The sequence below is a fragment of the Aptenodytes patagonicus genome, chromosome 2, assembly GCF_965638725.1.
Source record: "Aptenodytes patagonicus chromosome 2, bAptPat1.pri.cur, whole genome shotgun sequence".
In the NCBI taxonomy this organism is placed as follows: domain Eukaryota; kingdom Metazoa; phylum Chordata; class Aves; order Sphenisciformes; family Spheniscidae; genus Aptenodytes; species Aptenodytes patagonicus.
Genome location: NC_134950.1, coordinates 102,314,005 through 102,339,224, shown reverse-complemented (window position 1 = coordinate 102,339,224; position 25,220 = coordinate 102,314,005). Strand labels below are relative to the sequence as shown.

The 25,220-nt window shown below is 41.2% G+C and overlaps 1 protein-coding gene across 1 annotated transcript in view; it reads right to left on the bottom strand.

Annotated features, from left to right (window-relative positions):
- Positions 1-19,701, bottom strand: part of RNF144B (ring finger protein 144B) — an 88,135-nt gene extending 68,434 nt beyond the window's left edge. Inside the window, exon 1 of the mRNA XM_076330625.1 lies at positions 19,643-19,701. The gene's annotated coding sequence lies outside the window, so the exon portion shown is untranslated. The remainder of the gene's footprint in view (positions 1-19,642) is intronic.
- Positions 19,702-25,220: the final 5,519 nt, after the last annotated feature.

The window sequence follows — 25,220 nt, the reverse complement described above, 5'->3', positions numbered from 1 at the left end:
TTGACTACATATAAAGGCCCCACTTTTCAAAAACTCAAATACTTGCTACATAATAACAGGCTATACTTCTTTCAAAGACACTGATTTATTTTTTCTTGAAAAGGAAAGCCTTACACTATTCTAATGAAAACAGTGTTTTTGATTATTTAATTCAAGATAACAAAATGCCTCAGACTAGTCCTCAATTATAAACATGACACTATTATTTTGCATTAGTCTAAAGAGCCCTCTGGTGTTCACCTACTGCAGGCATAAATTATTTCAAATGACTAAGAAACTTCCTTGCAAATCTCTACCTATTAGCTCTACCAAACACCTCTAGCTGGCAGAGAGAAAGCAAATTGTAAGCTCTGAGTGATACATCTGCATGAAGAAAATAATTTAAATTCCATAATTAAAACTGTTTATCAGGAGACTATTTCTATATTATTTTCTGTATAATTTTAAAGGATTAATGAGCTTAAACAACATTTCAGCCAACCATTAATAATATTCATTGATATATATTTATTTTTATATCGAAAAAGAGCCTTCAGTCTTCAAAATTAACTAGCTCTCTCGTTCAGTCACCACTCCTGAAAGTTGGTGACTAATGGGTCATGCTGCAAATGTCTCCAAAGAGGTATTTTTCTGTAGGGGTTCTGTTCAGTTCAGTTCTTGAAGGACTGCCCCGTTCCAGTTTAAGCAATGAATTGCAAAAACCTTCAGGCCATGTTGTGCAAAAAAGGCCGTATCAGCTTAAGGTTTCTTACTCATTCACATGCCCCATTCCCTCAGCTGGGCCAACAAAATTGCCTGTGAGAAATAAGCTACAAATCACACCACGACATGCCCCAATGCTACCACAGGCTGCAGAAAAAGCATATAGAGAGTCTATGCCTTCAGGTTCCCTATCCACCAGCTGAGTAGATTTTAACCCACTCCTCCATCGAAAAGAGCTGCAAGACAGACAGATGTGTGCAATCCGTAAAACAGCACAAAATATTCTTACATTTTGTCCAACGGGAGTCTACTGATAGACACACACCTGTGTACCTGTGGAGTGACATATATTCTGGGCACAAAGAAAGAACAATCTCGGATACACACCTCATCAGAGCAGTGCCTTAAGTTGGGTAATAATAATTGGCATCATCTATCCTTGTTGCATCCCCACGCCAAAGACACACTTCCTGAAGTATTGTGTTACTGGTCATCCAGACACCCTAAAATATATCAAACCTCCCACCTGAGCTATTTTCCCCATGATAAGTCTCCCTCTGGTGGGTATTCTGTCTTAGTTACTGAATGTCTGGATCCTCTTGCTCTCGCCTGCTGCCACAGACGCTGTTCATGGGGCCAATGACATCAGGGAATTTTCCTGCTGAAAATTAACCACCTATCAGATCAGGCCCATAGGCTGTCTATCACATGGCCACACAAGGGCCAGTGCTGGCACAAAGAGGAAGCCAGAACTCATGGGTAAGGAGGAAGGGCACAATCATCTCATTTGGTGGCACACTGTCCCACAGGCTCCACCACCAGGGTCCTGACATCTGAGCACGGCTCCTCTCCTTGCCTTGCACCAGTCGTAGGTGATACACAAGTCCCTGCTGCCATTCCTCATGAACTGGCACTTCCAGGTCCTCATTTCTCTCTGGACAGCTAGAAACATCTTAAAATACAAATGAAAGGCTCTCCCAGCTCCATCTCTGCCTCCACCCTAGTGATATCTACCCTTCAAGCCACAAACAGCATTTAGCTTTAAACACTGTACAGCTCCACCAACAGAGGGAATGCCTCATTCTCACCTTTCCTATCAGCTTTGAAATCAAGCTTGAGACCTAATTCAGCTGACTTGCAGTGAATACAGGTCAATGAACTCCCAAATGGAGTTAGAGCCCTCTCACAGCCTCTCCATTGCTTCTTTTGCTTTAATAGCCAAGATTCTACTCTCACTCAAGTCTGGGCTTGTAGAGGTTTTGGCTTTGGTAACAGCTCAAGAGAGCTCTAGGACAGGACTTTTTCCAAAACCACACATCTACTGCATACAGTGATCACCTGAGTCATCCCAGGACCTCCTGGACCAAACTAGTATCAACTATTTGGAAGGTTCAGACCAATGAAGAAAAAACAAGTATTTCTGTTGCAAGGAAGGGGCCTTCTGGGATGGCACAGATAGGAGCTTGCAGATCATTAATAGTGTCTCTCTTAGACATGGCCTGATTGCCTCTTTAAGGAGGGTAGGCCAGAGGATGAAGGAAGTAAAGAAAGGATAGGACCAGACCAATTGCTTGCAAACCCAATAGCCACAGATACCTCTTTCCTGTCTCTTTAGTTCTCTTTCCCCCCTCAGCCATGAAACACCCATCTCAAGGTGCTAAGCGTGGAAGAGTTTATGAAGGTGGACCTTCAGGGTACCTGGTACCCCATACAAGCAGCAGGAGCTAGGCAACCTTGTAGTATCTTTTTTTGTGAGATTCATAGAGAAGCAGCAGCATTTCACCTGAGGGCACTAAGTTGAGGAGGTGAACCAGTTTTTCAGAAGCATTCAACTCTCGCAGTTTTTTTGAGTGAACTGATGGGCCAGGGAAACACCTTATTTAAATGGACACCTAAGAATGAACTAAGTTCTCAGAAAATCTTGACCTAAAGCTTTTAGCTTTCTGAACAAGTCCTACCCCTTAAGGTCTACACTTACTTCCCTCTCTGGAATGGCCTTGCATCTTGTGATGGAAGACTGCATCCAGGCCTTGTCTGAGCTGAAGAAAGGTACAGTGCCTATGTGAACATGAAACAGTCCACAACCCTAGAGACGTAGTCTCCATGATGCAGATGTAAACTGCCTCTTCATTGCCTTTGTATGGATTAACAATCCTTCTTGTAAATGGGCTCCCAAAAATTAGACAACGCAGGGTAAGTATAGCTTTCCATAGATAAAGCAGTCTAATTCGATCCACTCTGTAATCTCCAACACCTTGAGTTCATGTTCCTAAAAATGTTTATCAGTACAGTACTTGTTATTGAATCTTCCAGCCCACACCAGCAACAAGCACTATGGATTTCCCAGTGAAGGGTGGTTGCCAGCCATCACAGAATTATTACCATACCCTTTTTTAAGGGGAAGCTGGTTCTTTTCCAAGCAGCTGTAATATCAGAATGAAGTTACTACAAAATTGTAACTACCTTCCTTCTTTCATCCTAACGTCAGCAAGCTACTGTTGGTTATGCCTCAGAAACTCTATTTCGTCAACTGTAGTCATGATCCAGACCTGAAAGAAAAATGTATTCTCGGCACTTAGCATTTAAGAAACTACTTGTGTACTTACAAACACATGCCAGAGAGTTCTTCGTTACATGTCCAACCACTATCATGTGAAATTCCATGCCCAGACTCTTCAGGCACCTTTCAAAAAAAAAAAAAACCCAAACCCACAAAAAAACCCAAACAAAAAACCCAAACACAAAAAACACCACCCCCAAAAGAAAAAAACAAACACACACACACCCCCCAACCCCCCCCCCCCCATAGTTTATCTGAAGATCTATCTATCTATCTTGTGTTTACAGAAGCACAGACTGAGCCTTTGGCCTTGGCAAAGGCAAAGGGTTGGATATAACACTGCCACTATAGGAGACATGAAACTTTCTCAGGAGATTGAGTCTACTTCAGCTCTTACAATTCTCCTAGACACCACTATGCATTCAAAATTGCCCAGGACATGGTACCTCTAACACCTACGCCAGGAGTACGGAATGTATGGGTAGGATAATGTATGTAGAGGATAATGTGACAGCAAAGACAAAACATCTATGTTCTTTTAGCTATAAAAGCATAATTTGTATGGACCGAGTGGTTACACTGGTACTTCCACATCAGTTTAATTAGCTCTGATGCAGCTCTGTAATGTGAATTTAACCAAGATTCTCAACCGTTTTTTCCTGTAGGATACTTGTTCTCAGCAAGAGAGGCAATTCTTCATCTACACCAAAGCTTTTTCCTTTAGGAGATAGTGCAATAAATACCAAAGAAAGTATTTTGACATTTTATTCCTGCTTCTTTCATACTTCGTAGTAGCTTTTTATCTCCACTGCATGGTTGCAATTGAAAAAGAACAAGAAAAGTAACCCTGTGGTGAAATAAAAGCAAATACCTTAAATACTTGTATAAATAATATTAGATTTCTGTAACTTCTTGATTTTTAGAAAGCCTGTGCAAAAGTTTTGAGAATAAAGTTTGATAGCAAAGACATCCCCTCTGGCAAGACTGATATTCATCCTCAAGATGTGCAAGACTGTCATTCCAGAGTCCCTTTAGATTTGCTGTAGTCTAATGATATATTAATGTACAATCAGAAACTGCCAAAATAATGGAATTAGGAAGCATAACATCAGCCTTCATCTGAGCTCTATTAAGCAGGTTAGACATATGAAAAGCTATTTAGTAACTACTTGCCCACTCTTCCATTAGGAATAATATAAAACACATGACACAGTCTTAACTCCCACGTTTGTTTACAGGATTCTTACTTCAGGGATTTGAAAGGATATTTTTGTGTTGCAGTTACTGTAAGGACAAAAAGCGTGAATTATTTTAAGTATGGAATGAAAATGTCAATTCGCTGACCTCAGTCATAGAGCGTTTGTACAAAAGCTTTAGAACTGTTTATAGCTTCCTAGCATTAGCACAAGTTGGTTATCTAAATGTAAATGAAATTTATGTTTCCCATCAGTATCAATAAAATTATCAAGGGATAATAAGCAAAAGGAAAATACATAAAATCCTGTAGTGATTTTAAGTCTATGAAATGACTCTATTGAGGTCATTAACCACAAGGTCAAAGCACATAACGATTTTATGAAGAACAGTACCAAAGAAGAAAACCTTGTTTTCCCACAGGAAATTCACTGCTACTTTTCATTGTTATATTTTTCCATGTAAATTAGAGTTACATTCTCAGCGTCCTGTTATGATTTCCCTCTTCCTGTAACCTCTATTAGAAAATGAAAAAGCAGCATGAAAGAAAGCAGACTGACGCTAGAACAAATTAATTATGATGCTCTGACACAGGGGACTGGATTGTTTTATTATATTAACAACAATATAGATTAATTTTAAAGAACCCTACTGGTCCTACTTCACAGAGACTATAGATGCCAGGAGAATGTTTTGTTAAAACGAGCAATAATTTCCAAGGTCAGGAATGAACTGAGCATGCCATTATTTGACAGGAACATTTTCAAATACTTTCCATGACTTGAAATCATGTTTGACAGCTGCTATCAAGTCAATTGTTAGAAACACAAGGTTTCATTTTCACCCTGACATAGCCCAACACTATCAAGTAGTCTATCCCTTGAGAAAGACACAATATTATATACCCAATTTATTCAATTCTTTCCTCCCCTCCTTAAAAAAAAAAGATCAAGGTAAGGAAAAATACATGCACTACAGATCCCTGTTAAGAGGTGACTCTGCAGAGGGCAGCTCAAGTAAGCAAGCATATTTTCTTCATCTGAAAAGTCAAAGCCGTAACATGAATATGCATCTTCTGCAAATGCTTTAAAGGGAACTGTAATTCTGTAGTTAAAAAGGTTACAAGTACTTCTGCCTTTATCTTTTAAAAGTACATTGAACGGAAATCATTTGCAAGACACAACTTCATACATTCTATTTCATACACCAATCTTTGATTAATAATCTATTTTTCTTTTCCACTTCTGAAGAGAGATTTCAGAAATCAACACATTTTCCTTCTGCAATCAAAAACGTTTATGGATCTCGTAAGATTTTACACTGATCTCTTCAAATGTCCCTAAACCTTACATGCCAAAAGAGGAGGAGATTTAAATACTTGCTCAAGATTCTTTCAACCCATTTCAGGTGAAGTAAGTCAGACATTAAAAATTTTATGACTGTTTCACGTAAAGTCAAGTCTTTTTATAAAAGCAGGTGTGAACTGAACTCCCAGTTGAAGTTACTTCAAATTCTGTGCAACCCAGACCAAAGCAGAGAGTTACTGCACAATGGCAGTATATGCTACTGCCATCATCGTGGCTGGCAAAAACAGTTTGTAGCCCTGGTACACAATGTTCACTTCTGGTTATGGAGGCTTTAAAAATAGCGGCCACTAGTCTTTCACAGACCTCACACAGGAAACTGGCGGGATGATACGGAATTAGAGTGGTGTAAGTGACATTAAAATTCAGCACTTCAGAGCAGATAATAAGAGTAAACCAGCAGAAAACTGGCAGCCAAAGTCTTGGACCTCCAGAGGCAGATGGAGTGCCCACCTCTAAGCAGCGGCTGCTCCCGTGGTCCAGCAGTGCTGTTGTGAGCACACATCCAGGGGCTGCCTGCAGCTGCTCACAGGCTGCAGACAAGTGGAGTTTTAATTCCTTCTATTTAGAGCGTTGTCCCTCATGGCAATATATGACATGATAAGCAATATTTGGCACAGAAATCTCTAATCTTTAAATAATATTATTAAGCCTGGTTTTATTCAGTTATTAATCAGTCTTGTATCTATACTTGTCCTTCCTACAAAAATACACTCAAACCTTTATGTTCATGCCTTCAAAGTACACATTTACCAACACTAACATAATAAAGAAAAAAATGTGCTAGAAGTCAAAGCTCCATACAGTAGAACCAACAAGATTTTTCTTTTAAAATTAACATAAATAGGAGAGCAATAGGATTTGGGAACTTTTAATAGTGTTCTTTATAGCACTCGTGACATATATTTAACTATTTGCTCAAAGTTTAATTAAAAAGTAGAGGAAAAAAGCAACTGCTCTGGAAAGTTGTCCAGCTCCACAGTGCTTCACTGTGTACTTTAATATCTCTGGCTAACGTGGCATGGAGTTTTCGTCCCTTCTAGCAGTTCCCTTTTCACTGTACCCTGGCTGAGACCCCTCAGCTCCTGATAGCAACTATACACTGAGAAAAACTAGCGCTCGTTTCACCGTCAGTACTACAGAAATACCATACTAGAAAGTGGTAAAAAAATAAAAGGATATTGGCTCTTTCTATACTGATACTAGTACATTGTACAAGTAGTAGCCCTAAACCCAAAATAATCTTAGTGAACAAACAATTCACTGTTTTCTCAGAACACGTTCCCTAGTTGTTAACGTTATCAGGTTGTCTGAGTCGAGCTTGAACTAACAGCTTCATATCCCAAGTTCTTCTGTCAGAGGGCCAAGGGGAGAGAATGGATAATGAATTGGCAAATGACAGATCACCGCTCAGTGGCACTCACCCAGATGGACACAGAGAGGCAGGAGCTCAGTAAATCCACAGACACCAATATTGTGAATGAGGGGGGCCCTCAGGGCCCTAAGTTCCCTCCTGCCACCCCACAGGTATCACCACATGCATGCGCTCAGTCACTCCATACATTGTACCAGCCCAGCTTCTCCCTGCAACATAGGCTTTAATTCGCTCCTGTGCACTCTTGTATACTAGTGGGATCTCCTGAGCTGATGGAAGACAAGAGGACCAGCAGAGCTCCCTTAATTCCCAGGCAGCAGCTCAGGACAAAGCAGCACATGCATGTGTCTTCTAAGGACAAGGAACCAGGATACAAACCAAACGAGGGGACTAGGAGGTAATGAGCATGTAACCAGTGCTGAAGGGCACACTGCACAGTCTAAGACTTTTTTTAATGCCTGCCTTTTACAGCTTTTGCAAATTAATACACTCTGCAGGCTGGTGGGAATTTTTTACATTTACTTTTTTATATAAAATAAATGTATTCAAATGCCAAAACAACTAAGTATGAGTTCCAATTTTTAAGAGACATATTTTTAATAGCAAAATAAATCACAATTCTAATGTCCATTTTGACTATGTCAAAATCTAATGTTTTATTCAATAAATAAGATGTAGAACTATTATTCATACTACTTTACATTTGGCTTTAAACCCACAAAGTCGGCCAATCTCTGTGGATACTGCAAAATCCCATGACCTTATAGACAAAAAAGAAAAAATTTCATAATAGAGCTAAAAACCAGAAGTATTCAAAATAATTAAAAGATTCAAACACAGTATTTTGTTTTGTTAATGACAAAATAATTCTGATTCTTATTACATTTTCCCATCATGTCAAAGAAAACTTGTTGATCCAAAAGCAAGTAGTTAGAACTGTGAGGAAAGAAAGAAAAGCACCACTGAACTGAAACTTAACTCATACTGTATTTTGTTATTTTAAATACCTACATGTGATGTAACAATCTCTCCAGCATCTTCCAATCTGGTGCAACTGCGGGCTTCCCCTGAAAGAAGAGCTCCTGTTTGCCTCCTTCCCCTCACCCCTCCCTTCCTTATCTCCCTCTCCACCAGACCTAATAACTGCATGGCCACAAAGTAAGTCAGTCCAGCGAGCTCATCTGACAGAAAACTTAGTCAGTCTTCCACCAGCCTCCAAAAAAGAAAGAACAGTTTTCCATCAAACCAGTTTACTGGACTTCTCTTGCCCCAGGAACAGATGAAGTGTGTGAATGGGTACAGAAATGCAATAGAAATGCACTTCTTTCTGCAGGAGCTGCAGTTGTAGCAGCAGACAGCACCATGTCCAGCCACACGCTTAGGGCATAGTTCTAAGCTAAAACTGACCTAATTTTATGCTGCCCCCAAAAAACAGATGGTCCTGACTTCTCACTTGTGCCAGAATAGCAGTGGTGTAGGCTGATGACCCGCAAGGTCTGGGCGCTGATCAGAGCCTTAATCCTACAACGACAAAAAACCCGATCCCTTTCCAACGGGACCATGTCTATTATCCAGCTAATCATCCCGTTAATGAACGCCAGCAGTAGCATAAAAGAGGGCGGCGACCCGTGGTGGGTGGGCAGCGGGAGGACGGGGACACCCCCTCCAGCCGAAGCACAGACTTACAGACTTCAATGCAAAATCGAGGACGATTCCTCCAAGGTCCCAGCGCGGAGGTAAGGGAGGAGAGGAGAGGAAAGGAAGGAGAGGAGCTCCACCTCGTGAGGCGAACGGGCACAGACCGCCGCCTTCGCTCGCCGTAAACCTTAACCAGTGCCCCGCTGCGATGGACGAACACCCAGGCAGATGGGAAACTTTCCTGTGTTTTAGTGGGGCTTATGGTTTCCACATCCTTCCGCTCCGCAGAGACCATTTCATATTATTATTACTCTTTTTCTTCTGGCAGTTTAATGAACAATCTAGCTGAATGGTCCACTAAGGCAGCACCACTTCTGCAGCAAAGAAACAGGAGTTCTCTTCCTACTCCATTACTATTTACTAAACCCAAACATTTTATTTCTCTGTATCTGTTTTTTCCTAGTCCATTACTAGTTACTAAAGAAAACAAATCATTTTACTTTATCTGGTTTTTTTTTCTTCCCACCATCATCTTCTTGTATGCTGGAAGCATCTGGAAATCTATTGCCATATGAATGTACAATAACTATACATGCAACATTTGTCCCTTCACCCCTCTCCTCATCGGCTACAAATAAACATCAGTTAATTCATTTTAAAAATAACCTATACGTTCCCATTTTAAAATATCCTGAAACACTTGAGTTTCCTTGGACTTTTTCAAATGTATGTGAAAATGCCAATTGGCATAAACAAATACATACAAGCTTATATATTATACAATATTTGCCAGAATAAAATGCAACACAGAAAGGTAAAACGGGCCAGTTCTCAGCTCCGCAAAGGCAGAGACAGAATGCAAGTAGGGAAAAAAAAATCATTAAAAAAAAAGTTTTAAAAGTCCTAATATACTGTAAGGATGAAACATTTCATTTACGTGAGCAAAAGACAGAATATAAATGATTACAAGTCTACGAACAATACTTATACTAGCCTTGACAGAAGGATCTCATGCACAAAACCAGGTATCCTCAAAAGAAAGCTGAAACCAACACCTAGTAGCACTTCCAAAAAAGCTGTTTCCAACTGCTCTGAACTGTTTGAATTCATTTTCAAGACTTTTTCTGAGGTCGGGAGCAGAGCCCATGCCAAAGAATGTGATCTGTTTCGCTAGTCAAAAGGGAGTATTTAGTTTGGGAAGCATCAGGAATGTTTAAAGCGGCATATTTTTGGGCTTTTTGCAGGTTACTACCAGGAAAATTCCAGATTATTGGGACTAAATTACAGGAAAAGAAAGTGATGTGTAACTACTTAAAGGTTATAAAGGAGTTTAATATGCGTTACTACACACTAAGTTTGAAAAGTAGTCAGTGTTCCTAGCCAGAACCACATAAATGACAATGATTTGGATGAACGTGCAGAATCTATCTGTACAGAATTGAATCATAAATCCAGAGAAGGAAGAGCACCTTATCCCACCACTAACTGCCTTCACAATTTCCTCTTGCACACAGTTTCTGCAGGATGGCCTCACTGCATGAGTATCTTTGGCATCAGGGATGTCCACAACATGAGAAGCAGACTTTTGTACTGCTGGAAGAGTGTGGAAAGATACTCAAGGATACATGGCCTTGTGTGAATGAAAAAGGGCTCTTACAGCTTATCTACACAAAGAAGCTACTCTGTATTAATTGAGGGTATGAATTTACAGCGCAAATTCAAATGCTCAATAACTTCTTCCACGTGCAATGAGTTGAACACTCCAGGATAATGAACTACTTCACATTCAACAAGAATATTCAGTAATACCCAAAACAGGAGCCAGTATGGAGCAATGGGTGTTGTGTACATCCTGACTTATTCCATGGCAACTTCTCTTGGAAGACACACCTTCAGTATCAGGAAAATCGAAACTTAAAAAAAAAAAAATCTAAACAGTTTAACTTAATGCGTTCATTTTTTGCAGGTTTCCAGGAGAGCACACTCCCACTTCACAGTTTGCGGACAGAAGCTCATTTACAGAGACACTCGTGCTACTGACGCAAGTCCTGCCAAATCCTGCAACTGAAGATGTTAGGGAACACTGAATATGTTACTCCTTTTTGCTGCCTGCCTCACCTTCTGCCAAAGATGGCCATTGCTGCAGCACAGTAAGCAATCTGTCCGTGCCTCATAACTCCCCAGTTCACAGTCCACTGTATTTGCTTTCTCTGAACATAAGTTTGCGCTACATATCATTTGTGAACTACCTGGGCTGCACAGCAAGCCCACATGTTGTTCTGCCACTCTTTGTCCAGCAGCCTAAGGAGAGGAGCAGAACAGAGGACTAGACATCGTAACCTCATCATTCACCCTACCAAAACTTAGCAGGGTTTATTAGCCAGAACCTTCAGGAAGATTAATTTGAATAAGCTTTTAAAATGTATTAGTTAAACCATAAATAGAGTTTAAAAGTGACTGTAAAACGCTTTTGCTTAATTCACTTTAGAAGACAGCTAAACAAACAAAAGTCACTTCCAAATAAAAGTATCCATAACAGATTTGAATGTGATTTAATTAAAATGCTTTTGAAGTTAGCTCAAATGAATATTACAGAATGTCCATGCAGTTAATTTGGAATATTTTTCTGAATGTTCCTATGCATGCAAGCCCAGAGACTGCTATTCATTTTTTCTGATGCACAAAATGCAGTGAAGACAGACGGCTGTGTTTAGCACTGGGCAGGAAGGTAGCTGTGAAGAAGTGTGAAGTGAAAGCATTTCAAGCAAGTATTTTTGTAAGGCACTCACAAAAAATGACAAAAATGGCTCTGTTGCTTAGCTCATTTTTCAACTGAATTACTTAACCAGATGGAAAGCCAAGATATGTGACCTTACTTGGCACAGAAGGTCACATATCTTTTTTTCTTTTTTTAATAGAGTTTAAAAGTAGAAACTACTCTGAAAAGACAAGCAAAACTTGTGGTGAAAACTCAAGGTGAATGCATTTTCTGAAGGATAATTGCGTAGACAATTAGGCACACAAAACAGACGTAATCTAACAGCACTCAGATTTCTGAGAAAAAACATGTATTATACCAGCCCTGTGTTATTGATCATTCTGATGCATAGTGCAAGCCAAATTCTTCCTTGGTAAGTCACCTCTTAAGCACACCAGAAAAAAAGAAAATTACATACCTACACATTTTAAAGGAGAAATAGCCATGACATAACTGAACTCCTACCCCGATGAGAGCCAAGGCATTTGTTTTTAATGAGTCTTAACTTCTATAGTTAATGCTAGATCCTGTTTTACTTTTCAGTTTCTGTATTTCCTCCCAGAAAAGCCCGGAGTGAATTAGACAGAGGCTTAAACTTACAAACTGAACTGACATTTACATGTCAGAAGTGACACACAGAGACTCTCTGCAATTGCATCACTCAACCTGCATACTCCCCCAGCTGGCTTCAATAGTGGGATACATCAGGTTGCAATTTACTGTCGGCAAAAAGACTTTTCTCAGAGTAGCTTCATTCAGGACTCCTTTAAAACAGTGGAAGGACTTTAGCAGGCTTTAGGACATAACAGACCTTATACCCAATTTTAATCAAAATTAAGCAAACTTTTAACATTTAGGACATGTTTACTCTTCAAGACCAAAATAGGAAGTTTTATAGAACAAGCCGATCTAATAATATTACGTTACAATTTTCTATAAAGCTTTAAAACCTCTTACAGAGATATCAGCTATGTTACATTATTAAAGTCTACAATCCTGCACACAACTGTAGAAACCTTTAGGTATGTGAATATTCCATCTCTATTTCGGTAGCCAAATCAGGTAACCGCTGTCATAGGTATTTATAGCATTGGGATTTCAGGACCTATTTCTGAGAGGTGAGAGGCAACTACTTCTTCCAACTTACCAGAGTGTTCAGGTTACAGAGCTCATGTGTGATCAAGGATCTTGTAATCAATGCTGCAATCCACCACCAAAAAGTCTAATTCTCATCAATAATAGAAACTGCTTTACATAGTGGGTATACCTATCACCCTTAAGGCCTAACTAAGCATCCAAGGAAGCCTTGTCCCCACCAAAGGTAGTGACAAGTGTAATATGTGTTAATTCATGCTAATTTACAGCAGTTTAAAAGCACAGCAGTACAAGCCTCACCACATGGTAGCAGCCAGGGTACAAGTCTTTCAAAAAACAAACAGCGTAAAGCAACTAAGAATAAACTAGAAACAGACACCAGATTTTTTAAATATTTGTTCAATCTTTTATTTACAAAGTAATTAATCACTCAACGAGAAAAGACCAGGCTAAAACTGTCAAATTATATAGTTGTGTTTATATAACAGCAGCCTCTTTCCCCAGCTAGATTTCAAATGGGAAAAGTATATCTTTTTTTTTTTTTTTTTTTTTTTTTTTTTTTAATCAAAACCAGGCAAAGGATTTTCCCATAAGCTTTCCAGGAAAGTCAACCTCTGGACTAAAACCAAACGTAAAAATTTCAGCAGAAAAGGAGAATATTTCTTTAAGTTACGAATATGCAAAGACAACATTCAGACACAAGAAGACAGTGAAAATTCTTACGTAACTTTCAATTTAGCAGGCTACTACAGACTACCGCCTATTATAACAAGAACCTAACATAACAATTTATTTCAAAAAAACTCAACTGAATTCAAGGCACAGGCATTATTGTGTGCTCTCTAGTTCTGTCTGGTTTTCATATATTAATCTTCAGTATCAGGAACAAATGCTTAAAAAGCATGAGAATGTGTTCTATTCCACAAAGACACTTTTGTCCACACAACTATGCATGTTTTTTTCCCAAAAAGCAGTAGATAATTTCATAAAATCGCAGGATTTTGCCAAGTTTGACAGTTAACATTTTTGCCAAAATTAAAGAGTTTCAGTTTATTTATAAAATAATTACTTGGAGAAGCTAGGATATTTATTTTGAAATTTCATATGCCGTATCACCTTCTTGTAAGCTGAAGAAGTGCAACAAATACCTGCAACAACAAAGGTTCTGTAACCAGAAAAGTTTGAAGTGTCTTGTGAAATTGTTTTTATAAAAGCTGGAAAGAGTAATATCTGAAACACTCCAGAAACGTTTGTAGAATATGAACAAACCCAAGATCTATTTTACCAATTCTAAAATCCTTTAAAATTATTGGGAGTAATACACCTCTCTGGGTATACTGGATCATTAATAAGATTTAAGTGAGACAGTTGTTCAACATAGGCCTAATAAAAAGCATCATCTTAACCAACACATTGAAAAAAATACCAGTTTTAAAGTTAATTTTGCATTTCAAGGTCTTCCTTAAAACCTGCTTACAGTGTACCTTAAAGTGTGGAGTGAGGATACAGGAGACATCAGACCTGTGGATACTTTACTCTCACTAACACCTCTTTGCCCTGACAATAGGACATCTACAGTAACAGTTGTTTGGTTGCTTTTTGCTGAAATCCTGAAAAGCACAAACAGTGTAAGTTCTAAAGTCACTCTCAGAAATTGAAGCAAATAATTTTGTCACATTTTTTATGCCAGCAAATCATGCATAATAAAACGCATACGTAGAAGAGAGTATCTGGAAGTGAAAAGTCATCAGTGAGATAGCTTATGCTGGATATATGTTTGTACAACATGTTTGGGCTTCTGTCCTACAGGTGTCTGCCACAGATCACAACCTGGTGTTTCACCGCAACACGTCAAGCTGTAAAGCATGGCGAGGCTCCTGCTCCATAGACAGCAAAACCACTGAAGGAGACAGAATGCGTATCATAACCACTTCCAGATAAGCTATCCCTGTTAGCGATTAAAGGTCCTGTGGGACTGTACAGTTTGATCAGTTTACTCTGCTCTTTTCTACTGACTTTTAGGAAAGACATTGTAAATTTCCATGTTTTTCCACTGTCCAGGCAGTATGGATGGGAATCAGCAGACTTGCAGCCTATTTCCAGTTCTGCTATTAAATGATATTCATAGTATGTTAGTCCTCATTTTACTAAGTCATAAAATGGGGGAATAAAAAAAACCCAAACCAAACCAACAACTGACTTTACCTGAGCAGCTAGCTAGCCCAAACTTGGCGTCTTGGAGGTTGTTTCATTTAGAGAGACTAATTGGTGCGTGTGTGTGTATATATATATATGTATATGGGACAGAAGAGGATGGGCTAGAGGAAAAGGTGAGACAAAGGAAAAAAAAAGTTTCCGACTAGTTTATGAGCTCTTCTGTCACTGAGTAGTTACACTGTTATATATGTAATCGAGGGATGACTATTAACTAGCTAGCCTGTGAATTTTCTGAAAAAGCTCAACCAACTACCCACAGATCCATGTGGGTAGTGATGTGATGTTATTCCTGGAAAGTCTATTTGTAATGTCCACATTTCAGAAGTGGTATCGCTCATCCACAGGCAACTGAGTACTCAAATTCTGCCTTCTGTGACATCCTTGCAATAATTTTGACTTGTACTGGGATTGCCGTAACCAAAGTATTTTACAGAACATCTAATTTTTAGAATTACATCAAGTAAAATAGCAACTTGATACTGTCTGCAAAATAAATGGGATAACTAAAGTACTGATTTCCATGTAAGTGGATACTCTTGTGTTTGGGTATTTTGACCAGGAAAGCTTAGCCCAACTTTATAGGAATTACTTAAAAAACTATATACAATTCCACTAAACATTTTAAGAACTTATATAGCTTCCATTCACTAGGCATCACACAGTGTTTCATTTTTTCGAGCAAGCTTCAGAATATCCCTGTAATTATTTTCTCCATATTATACCTACAAAACCCAGGTACAGAAACCTTCACTAATCTCTCTTTGATGACACAGGAGGTGACTATGAGATTCATAGACACAGGACTGGAAACTTGTCTTCTAGTTCCATACTCCAAACGTCTTTCCACTTTTTCAAAGACGAAAATTTACACAATATTTGGTAAAACACACTTAAATCTTGAGGAAACGTTTTCTAAAATCCATCAACACATGTAAATACACTACTTTGTACTGGGAAGATTTCTATTTTTTGTTACGGTCATGAGAAAAAGACTGAAGTATGAAAAGTCTTTCTGTTTAAAGGAGCAATAAAATTTACAACTACAAGCTTCTCTGCTCTACAGAAAACTAAAATAAGGTTGAGCAGCTGTTCAAGATCAGTGAGTTTAAATCAGTGTCTTCCTCCACAAAGAATGGCTGAAGTCCTAGGAGTAAAATTAGGGAGAACTCGAATTCTGCAGAACTGACTGCAGCCTTCCCAGTAAATAGCCAGCCACCTCCCCTGGTGGTATCTCTAATAATAAAATAATGGTGGTATCCATGGCAGTATCTCTAATCACTCCTGTTCCTTTATACCATATCAAAGTAATGAATGCCCTTGAATTTCACTCCTGCTTGTTGTGAGCAAAATCTTCCTCATGTTAAAACATCAGGTAGACTTTTCTCTTACCTATTTTAATTCCTGCAAGCCAGATTGCTTTATCTGGTAATTACCAAGATGCAGTCTTTATTTTAACCTCTTGTAAGGAAGAATTTTTTATCACCGTGTCCACAGCTGCTAGCCAGGAATGATTACTTTCACAGCTTTCAAACCTTTCCACATCATTTGAATGCGCTATACAATGGCACGTTTCAAAATGATGGGCTTCTTCAGCCAGCTACATCCATCGGAAGAAGTGGCGAGTAATTCAGTCCTCTCAGCCTAAATGCACTCTCCCTTTTACGCTTGTTCTTAATCGTTATTGCATATGGATACCTCTTGAAATTATGTAATGCATGCATGTCAGTGCAAATCTATCATGCTCCAAACTTTGAAGGAGAGGAATCAATTGAAATTTACTTGGGAAAATGATAAATGAAAAAGAAACATGGTGAAGAAATGTAGTGACAGAATTAACAATTACAGACTTTTTACCTTTGTATAATGTTTAGATTAGGCTGCAGCTCAGCAGAGGCTTCAGAATATTTACCTTAACTTTCTCCTTCATATGACAAACAGTTGAGTCTTGCATTCAAAATTAGGCCTTAAACCATTTTTGTTTTCTCCAAAACAAAGATACTGCTATCAAAAGTGATATCAAAAGCGATACTTCAAATCTTGGGTGCATCAAGCACAGCATAACTAGCCAGTCGAGGGAGGTGATTGTCCCACCCTGCACTGCACTGGTGCGGCCCCACCTCAAGTACTGTGTGCAGTTTTGGGTGCCTCAATATAAGAAGGACATCAAGCTGTTAGAGCGTGTCCAGGGGAGGGCGACCAAGATGGTGAAAGACCTCAAGGGCAAGACTTACAAGGAGCGGCTCAGGTCACTTGGTCTGTTCAGCTTGGAGAACAGAAAGATGAGGGGCGACCTCATCGCAGTCTACAACTTCCTTAAGGGGGGCAAGCGGAGGGGGGAAGTGCTGATCTCCTCTCTCTGGTGACCAGCGATAGGACACAAGGAAATGGAGTGAAGCTGCATCAGGGAAAGTTCAGATTGGACATTAGGAAAAGGTTCTTCACTGAGAGGGTGGTTGGTCACTGGAACAGGCTTCCCAGGAAAACGGTCACAGCACCAAGGCTGTCAGAGTTCAAGGAGTGTCTGGACAATGCTCTTAGTCATACAGTTTAGTTTTAGGTAGTCCTGTGAGAGGCAGGGAGTTGGACTCGATGATCCTTATGGACCCCTTCCAACTTGAGATATTCTATATTCTAAATAAGCATTATCAAATTTGTTTCCACTTAGAAGTAGTGTGACAATATTTAAGTAAGTTTTTGCCAATCCATTTCTAATCACTTATACTTAGGTATCAAACTTCTGTATAATAAAAAAGATGAGGCATTTTCCCTTTACAGACTTTAATAATTTAAAATATGTCTTTCTAGGTTCTTACACTACAAACAAACTTTACCTAAATGCCCCCTAAAGACACATTAACATAGAACAGGATCAAACCAAGAACCGGACTTATGAAACAGTAAATCATCAGCCCCATGCTAAACCCCTGCAGCTCCCTACAGGTCACCTGTAACTTTCCTTGGGCTCCTAGACCATGGTGGAGCCCACCTCACACTAAGGGGAAGCTAGATGTAGAAATCTGTGATGCCTCTGAGGTCCAGCCACCAGAGAGGAAAATATGAGTTTCCTATATTTAAGTTGTCTCTATTTCAGAATGTCATTACTGGAATTCTTTAAGACTTTAACTTTAAAAGTCCTTCTCATCTTGACTTTGAAAGGCTATTTATATGTGTACACGTAAAATAGTTTCCCTAAAGCTTTTAGTTCCGTCATACCAGAATTTCCACTAAAAAGGTCATCAGAACTGAACGCTTATAGCTTTTAGCCACACAAAACAGCATTGTGGTTTCTTGCCTCTACTAAAAAACGTGTTACATCTATATTTCCAATTCTGCAAGTCCTATTAAAGAGGAGAATCCGTTAAATTGTGCATTATACAATTTACATACAAATCCTGTATTAAAAGCCTGGCTTGAGCTGACAAAAGTCACAAAATGTGACAGAAGCTATTGAACAAATTCAGTATCCAGTTACAGTCAGGTAAATCTAGAATAACAGCTCTGAAACAAATAGAGTTACCATGGTCTAAAGTCTGAAGTAATTGGGAACAGAACTTGGCCACCTGGCATTTACTCACTTCACTAAACCTAAAGCCCTGGAAGGGTCAAACAATGAATAACTACATAATTTGTGAGAAGAAACATCTAGAAACCCAGGATACAGAGGTGAAATGAGGATAAATGCTTTGCTTCCATGCTGAACTTTCTGGGTTTTGTTAGTCTAAGCCAGGCCACGGATATTGCTTTAATATGCCATGAATATTTTCAGTGTGAAATTCCATTCATTTAAAAATAAGACATGATTCATACAGAATTCACATGCCAGGCCCTGGAATTTTAAAGTAGCTTGAATATAACAGGCAGATGTATAAAATTTTGAACAACTTTAGCTGGGATTTCTTTTTCTGTATAACAAATGTAATCGTTTCAACTATGGACTGTGAATACTTGGAGATTTTAATATTTGTTTCTATATCTAGTTTATGTGTTTCAGAATAAACACATAGGGCTCAAATCTGAAAATTGACAAGGTTGTTCATGGTAGTAGTCTCTTCAAGGCTTAGAAGCTTTTGTAGGGTTGCACTTGTGCCTCACATGTGGCAAAGCACACTTAGAGAAAAGGGATGTGGAAAATACCTTAAAATGCCTGTTCACATTACAGAGAATACACGCTTAAATTAATGTTAGCTAAAAAACCTAAAACCTTAATTAGACTTCAGAATATTACTTGTAAGTATGTAAAATGAAACCCCCACTGAATAACATTGCCACACTACGTTAGCCCTGGAGCAAACCTTCATTCACAAGCTCCCAGAGTCGAGAGGACCCGCACGGAAATCCCAAAGCCGAGAAAAGTTCACCTCTTTTGCAGAAGATAACGCAATTAACACACATGCCCCGAGCCAGCAATCACCGCCCGTTCACCTGAGAGGCAGGGGCGGACAAGCCCGCCTGCCTGGTTTCGGGCAAGGAGGGAAGCGGGCTCAGCTCCCTCCCTCGTTTTTGCAGGTGCCCGTCGGTGCCCAGGGGCAGCCCCGGGCCGCCCAGGGAAACGCGGGGCGACAGCGCTGGGAGCCGCACCGGCGGCGGCACGGAGCGCGGCGGCACGGAGCGCAGCGCCCCCCGCTGCCGGGGGGCGCCCGGCCGGGGCGCGGCGGCCGCTGGGGACGGGGAGCGCAGGGCAGCCTGCGCAGCCCCCGCCGTCGCACGCCGAGTTTCGGCGCCCGCACGCGGTTCCCTACCTTTGCCCCTCGCCGCCCGCGGCTGGGGCCGCGACGTGTTAAGCCTGTCGGCGGTCTTCTCCTGGATGCGGCGCGGGCGGGACAGCGAGGGCGGCAACCGGCGGGAAGGCGGCCAGGGGAGCCGCTGCGAACCCCCGCTCCGCGCTCGCGTCCTCCTTCCCTCGCTGTTCTTCTCCCCCTCGCGCATCTGCCGCCCGGCCGAGGAGACTGCCGGCGAGCGGGGCGCTGGGGCCGCTGCCCCTCGCTCGCACGCCCGCCCCGCCGCCGCGGGCGGAGAGCGGAGGAAGCGGCGGCCCCGGGCAAAGCCGGGGGCGGGGGGTGCCCCCGCCGCCGAGGCCGCTGCCGGCGGTGCGCCCGGGCGCGCAACTGCAGGCGGCGCTGCCGCCGCCTCTTACAACGGGCAAACTCATTTTACATTTCCCGAGCGCAGCGGTGGAAGGGCTCGGTGCCGGGCGGGTCCCACAGCTACCGGGCGGTTGGGGCGGAGGAATCTCACTCTGAAAAGAAAAGCCTCTTGTCTTCTGGAAAATGTCGCGTTATATCCTGTCGACATATATATGTCGACAAATTATTACCAAGATCACCTTAAATTATTAGAAAGCTACAAAGTTTTCATTCTTCTCGTTTTTGGTCGTTTGGGCTTTGTTTTTTTTTTAAACACGGGTTGCCACTAACTACGCACCATGCATGTGGAAAACCACCAGTTGCACTTTGTAGCCCAACTTGATGATGAGCAAAGTGCAAACTTGTCCTAGTGCAAAGCAGTAATACCCTGGAAATGTTTTCCATTTACAATGAGTTTAAAAATGTGTAACTGTAAATTACCAACTGTACCAAAACCTATAGACCTGTCAAATAGAAATTTACAGGGTCAAACCTTAAAGCGTAACTGAATTGACAGTGTTTCTTTTTCTGAAGTGTGAGTTACATAACATTTACACAGTTAACTGGCACATACACGCGCTATTCATGGCAAAACTCTCTCAAAAGTAGCAGGAGGCCAGTAACTGAGCGAGCATTCACCACAGGTCAGACTCTGTCCCTGCGGTACTTCACCAGGGAAACCGTCCTGCTAACAGCTCTCGAACAGCGAGCAGCATGTGGGACGGTGAGATGAAAGCCCTTTCACCACCCCTATCCTCAGCCTCAGTAGGGGCATGCAGGAGAGTTCACAGAGCTATCGCCTGCAAGAGCGGCGTGTCAGCTGTTCAGAGTTCCCAGACTGTACCTGTCGGTCTAAATGCTAGATCTAGTACTAGATCTAAATACTTCGTAGAACACGTAACAGCCGTGCATGCCTTGACTGAACATACAGATGCAGATGTTGTTAAATGCACACAAAGCCGTCATTTTCAAACCCTGCAGAGTAAGATTTAACTTCATGGTAACTGGAAGGTTAACAGAAATCCCAACACAGAGCTCAGTCTGACAGAGTGCAGTGTTGTCATTCACACACAGAAGGAAAATGTGACTTTATGTACTATTTCGATTCATTGTCTATCTCTGATGTTTCTTATTACTTTACAATTTTGTTGAGTCTTTGCAAGTACTTACCCTGAAACACGGCCCATATAGAGATTTCTAAAATACAGTGAAACTGCTTAGACCGATTCGTATCAACTACTCATTTCATGTTTGCGAGAATTTGTATTTACAAGGACAACTCTTCAAGCTTCTTAAGGGTAAGAAACAGATGACAAGTGTGGATGATGCAATAGTCCGCTAATCCTGAAACACTTAGATTGGAAATGAAAAGGGGAACACAGGACGTCAGAAGTGAGCAGGACCCCCTTAGGAAACACTTTGCAAATCAGGTATTCTTATCAGTCAACAAATGTAAAATATCTTGCACAAATATGCAGTGAACACTTGAAGATACTCAGCATACGTTATTAATCACACCATAACTTAACTACATACCGCTCAAATAGTTTTCACGTTTCCTCGTCTTGCAAATTGTGTTAATTAGCTCGATGATCACTTCATATTTAGATTCCTGCTTTCAGTAGCAATTATATAACCCTTAGACTCAAAAGCCATATAATGCTTCTAACGTTTATAAAGATGTACTTGGCATTTACACAGGACTTTTCTCAGCATTTCATAGCCAAGCCACTTTGACTTTTCTAGGAAATATGTAGTCACATGACTGTTACAGAGAAACTGAAGTGTGCACAAATATTTATATGACTCATACAAGAACACAAAGCAACAGTACCTGTGTCATTAAGAAGTAGCATCCCCTAATTTGTTGCTGTGGTATTTTACTCTATGGATAAAATTCCTGAGAGTTACTGAGTACTTACTTTGATGCAGGGCACTTCCTCTGCAATCTACAGATGACCTTTTCTGTTATTTTGCCCACAGCAGATCTGCTAGTTTCTGCGTTGATGGCAGGACACTGCAGCAACTGGTCACTTCGGAAACAAAATAAACGCAGTCCTGGGGGACTTTGTATACTCTGTGAAGCCTACACTTCTATTCCCAAAAGCCTCTCAAAAATTGCCGTGTGCTCTATACTGAAAGCCAATCAACATCGCTTGCTAATACAAGCTGCTCTGAACTAACTGAAAAGAGCTGTTGATATTAATTAACAGAGGGTGGTAACCATGTTTAAAATTGCACTGCCTGGTGCACTCCAGCATACAATACAAGCTTGTAATGTATCTTCAAACATGCCAGCTTCTTCTTTTTACAGCACCTTCAAACCATTTTTCACCATTTAATGCTATTGAGTTATGATGTCTAAGAAACATACCCTTTGATATCGACAAGTGAGCCCAAGGTACCTCCAGGATAACTATGTTTTATGGAACTGGTGTTTGCAGATGGAGTTAGCCAGCAAAACTAAGAGAGTGTCCTTAACATTGGGACTATGGCAGTAGAAGAGCAGTTTCTCCATGATGGAATAAGAAGAGCAGGCTATAGTATTTAGCTCTTGCATTAACTCTAAGAACTTCTTGGAACCACTTATCCCTTTCCAATTTAGCCTTCTTCCAGAACCAAGGTTTTTAAGTTGTGTTTAGTACCTTTCACTACACTGTGTAAACACCTTAGATGATGCTAACATTTTATACCAATATAATTCTCATCCAGGTCTTTCAACTCTGTCCTGGTTTCAGCAGGGATGGAGTTAATTTTCTTCCTAGTAGCTGGTACAGTGCTGTGTTTTGGATTTAGGACTAGAACAAAGTTGATAACACACCGATGTTTTAGTTGTTGCTAAGCAGTGCTTACACTAGCCAAGGACTTTTCAGCTTCCCATGCTCTACCAACTGAGAAGGCTGCAGGTGCACAAGAAGCTGGGAGGGGGGCACAGCCAAACCGGCCAAAGGGACATTCCATACCATGTGACATCATGCTCAGTACATAAACTGGGGAAAGCTGGCCGGGGGGGGCCGCTGCTCGGGGACTGGCTGGGCATGGGTCAGTGGGTGGTGAGCGATTGCACTGTGCATCACTTGCTTTGTGTATTATTATTACATTACTATTATTATTGCTATTATTATTTTATTTCAATTATTAAACAGTTTTTATCTCAATCCACGAGTTTTTCTCACTTTTACTCTTCCAATTCTCTCCCCCACCCCACCGGGGGGGGGGGGGGGGGGGGGGGAGTGAGCGAGCAGCTGTGTGGTGCTCAGTTGCCAACTGAGGCTAAAGCACAACAAACTCTTAGCTGAAACTGTATCATTAAGTTAACTGCATCAGGTTGGGTGGAGAAAAGGCAGCAATACAGAAGTGTTGATACAGTGAAGCATCCCAAAGTAGTGTATTGAGAACGAGCATTCTTACAGTAAAAATGAGAAGATAAACTAGTTTCGGTCTCTTTTCTTGAGTTTAACAATTTCCCTTTAAGACATACCTGAAATTTTCTCAAATTCCCCCCCCCTTCTCCCAAATTCTAGCTTTGCAGGTTTTTTCTAAAAGTCTTTTTAATCCATATTGTCGCAATCTCATCTGGGAGATGCAACAACCAATTATTAAACTGTTAGCGGCATACTGAAACTACTCCATAAACTTATAAATCAAAAAGATACTATGAAAGGCAGAGAAGGCTTCAAAAAACAGAATCAAGAAAAGTTAGTTATCATAGCTGTTGAAGTTTTGCCAGAAGAAACCTGTGACAAAATGCAATTTACCTGCACTGAGTATATCAGTTCCTAAAATACTGGATTCAGCCTATGTTTAAGGGTCTGCCTGCTACTAAAATGATGTGTCTTCTCTAAAAGGATCAATGAAGCCATTATCTTCTATTTCTCCTCAAGATGCAGCTCTAGTGTGGTATGTGTAGGACACTAACATAGGTAGTTTAATTAGGTAAATCATCTGCATTGGGTAAATACATCCCTCTTCACAAAATGACGGTCTAATTTATCATCACAACCTGAAGCACAGCCTTTGGATGTTTTCTGTCACGATTCTGAACTAATCCAAACCTATTCATCTTATAGGAAGTAGTCTGTTGTCTTCAAACATCTGCCTTGTGCCATTTGTGTAGCCCATGGCTTAATGATGAGATATTTTTGTCTCCTTATTGTGTGTTAACTTCAGGCTTGTCTAATTATGTATTGTTGGTAAATAATTTACATTTTCCCTTTTAAAACCACCACCATCTGTGATCGCACCAGCTTTAAAAACTTTTTAAAAAAGGAATCTGCATCTCTGTTGCCTGAATTGGGTGGCGATTAATATACACTCCCCAGACTTTCCTTCTGTACACAGTATACGAATTGTAGTATTTCCCAGGTATTTTCCTATTCCAGATTCTATTATTTTGTAGTATTTCTATTACACGTATTTCCTAGTTTTATTACCAATTCTACATGACTATGCTCTACACACACCAAAGATTAACAATTCACATCAGCGTGACATTTTTCTCATTTCCTCTCTCTTCTTACCCCTTTACCTGGTCCCTCCCAAAGTAAGAGCCACCTACCTACAGCTACTCACACTAGCCAAAAAGCTGCTGTCAGTACAACGTGGCTTCGAGACAGTCATCGGCACCGGCTAGTTCGAGCTACTTCCTTCCCCAACATACTTTCCGAGTACTCCTGACTCCTGCTGAAAGCGCGTTAAGCCCAGCCGGGCCTCCTCTCTGGTTCGAAGATTACGTCTTAATCTCTGGCAGGCCACGGCACGGGGAGCGGGACCGGGCCTCTGCTCTTTCGGGGGCCGCCTGTGACCCCCGCATTTCACAGGGGTAAGGAGGAGACCTCACTCTTCAGCCCCGGCTGCTACTTCAACGGCCGTTTTCTTCCGTTGGCCGCAACCCCTCAGCCTGTCAGCACCGCGGCCGCCGCCCTACGCTTCCCTGGCACCCGCAGCCGGAGGCAGACGCTGCCGTTACAATAGAGCGGGACCGCCAAACCCTTCCCGCCCGCACGGGGACGAAGGAGGAAGGACCGCAAGGGTGCACGGGAGGGAAAGGGGGCTTTGAACCAGCACCCGCGGAGAGCCACGAGCCGACAAAGCGCCGGTGGCGGCGGGAACGGCGGCGGGGCGGGTCGGCCCCTCACACACCCCCGTGCGCCGCTCCCCTCCCCTCCTCAGCGGAGGCAGGGGCCCTCGCGGA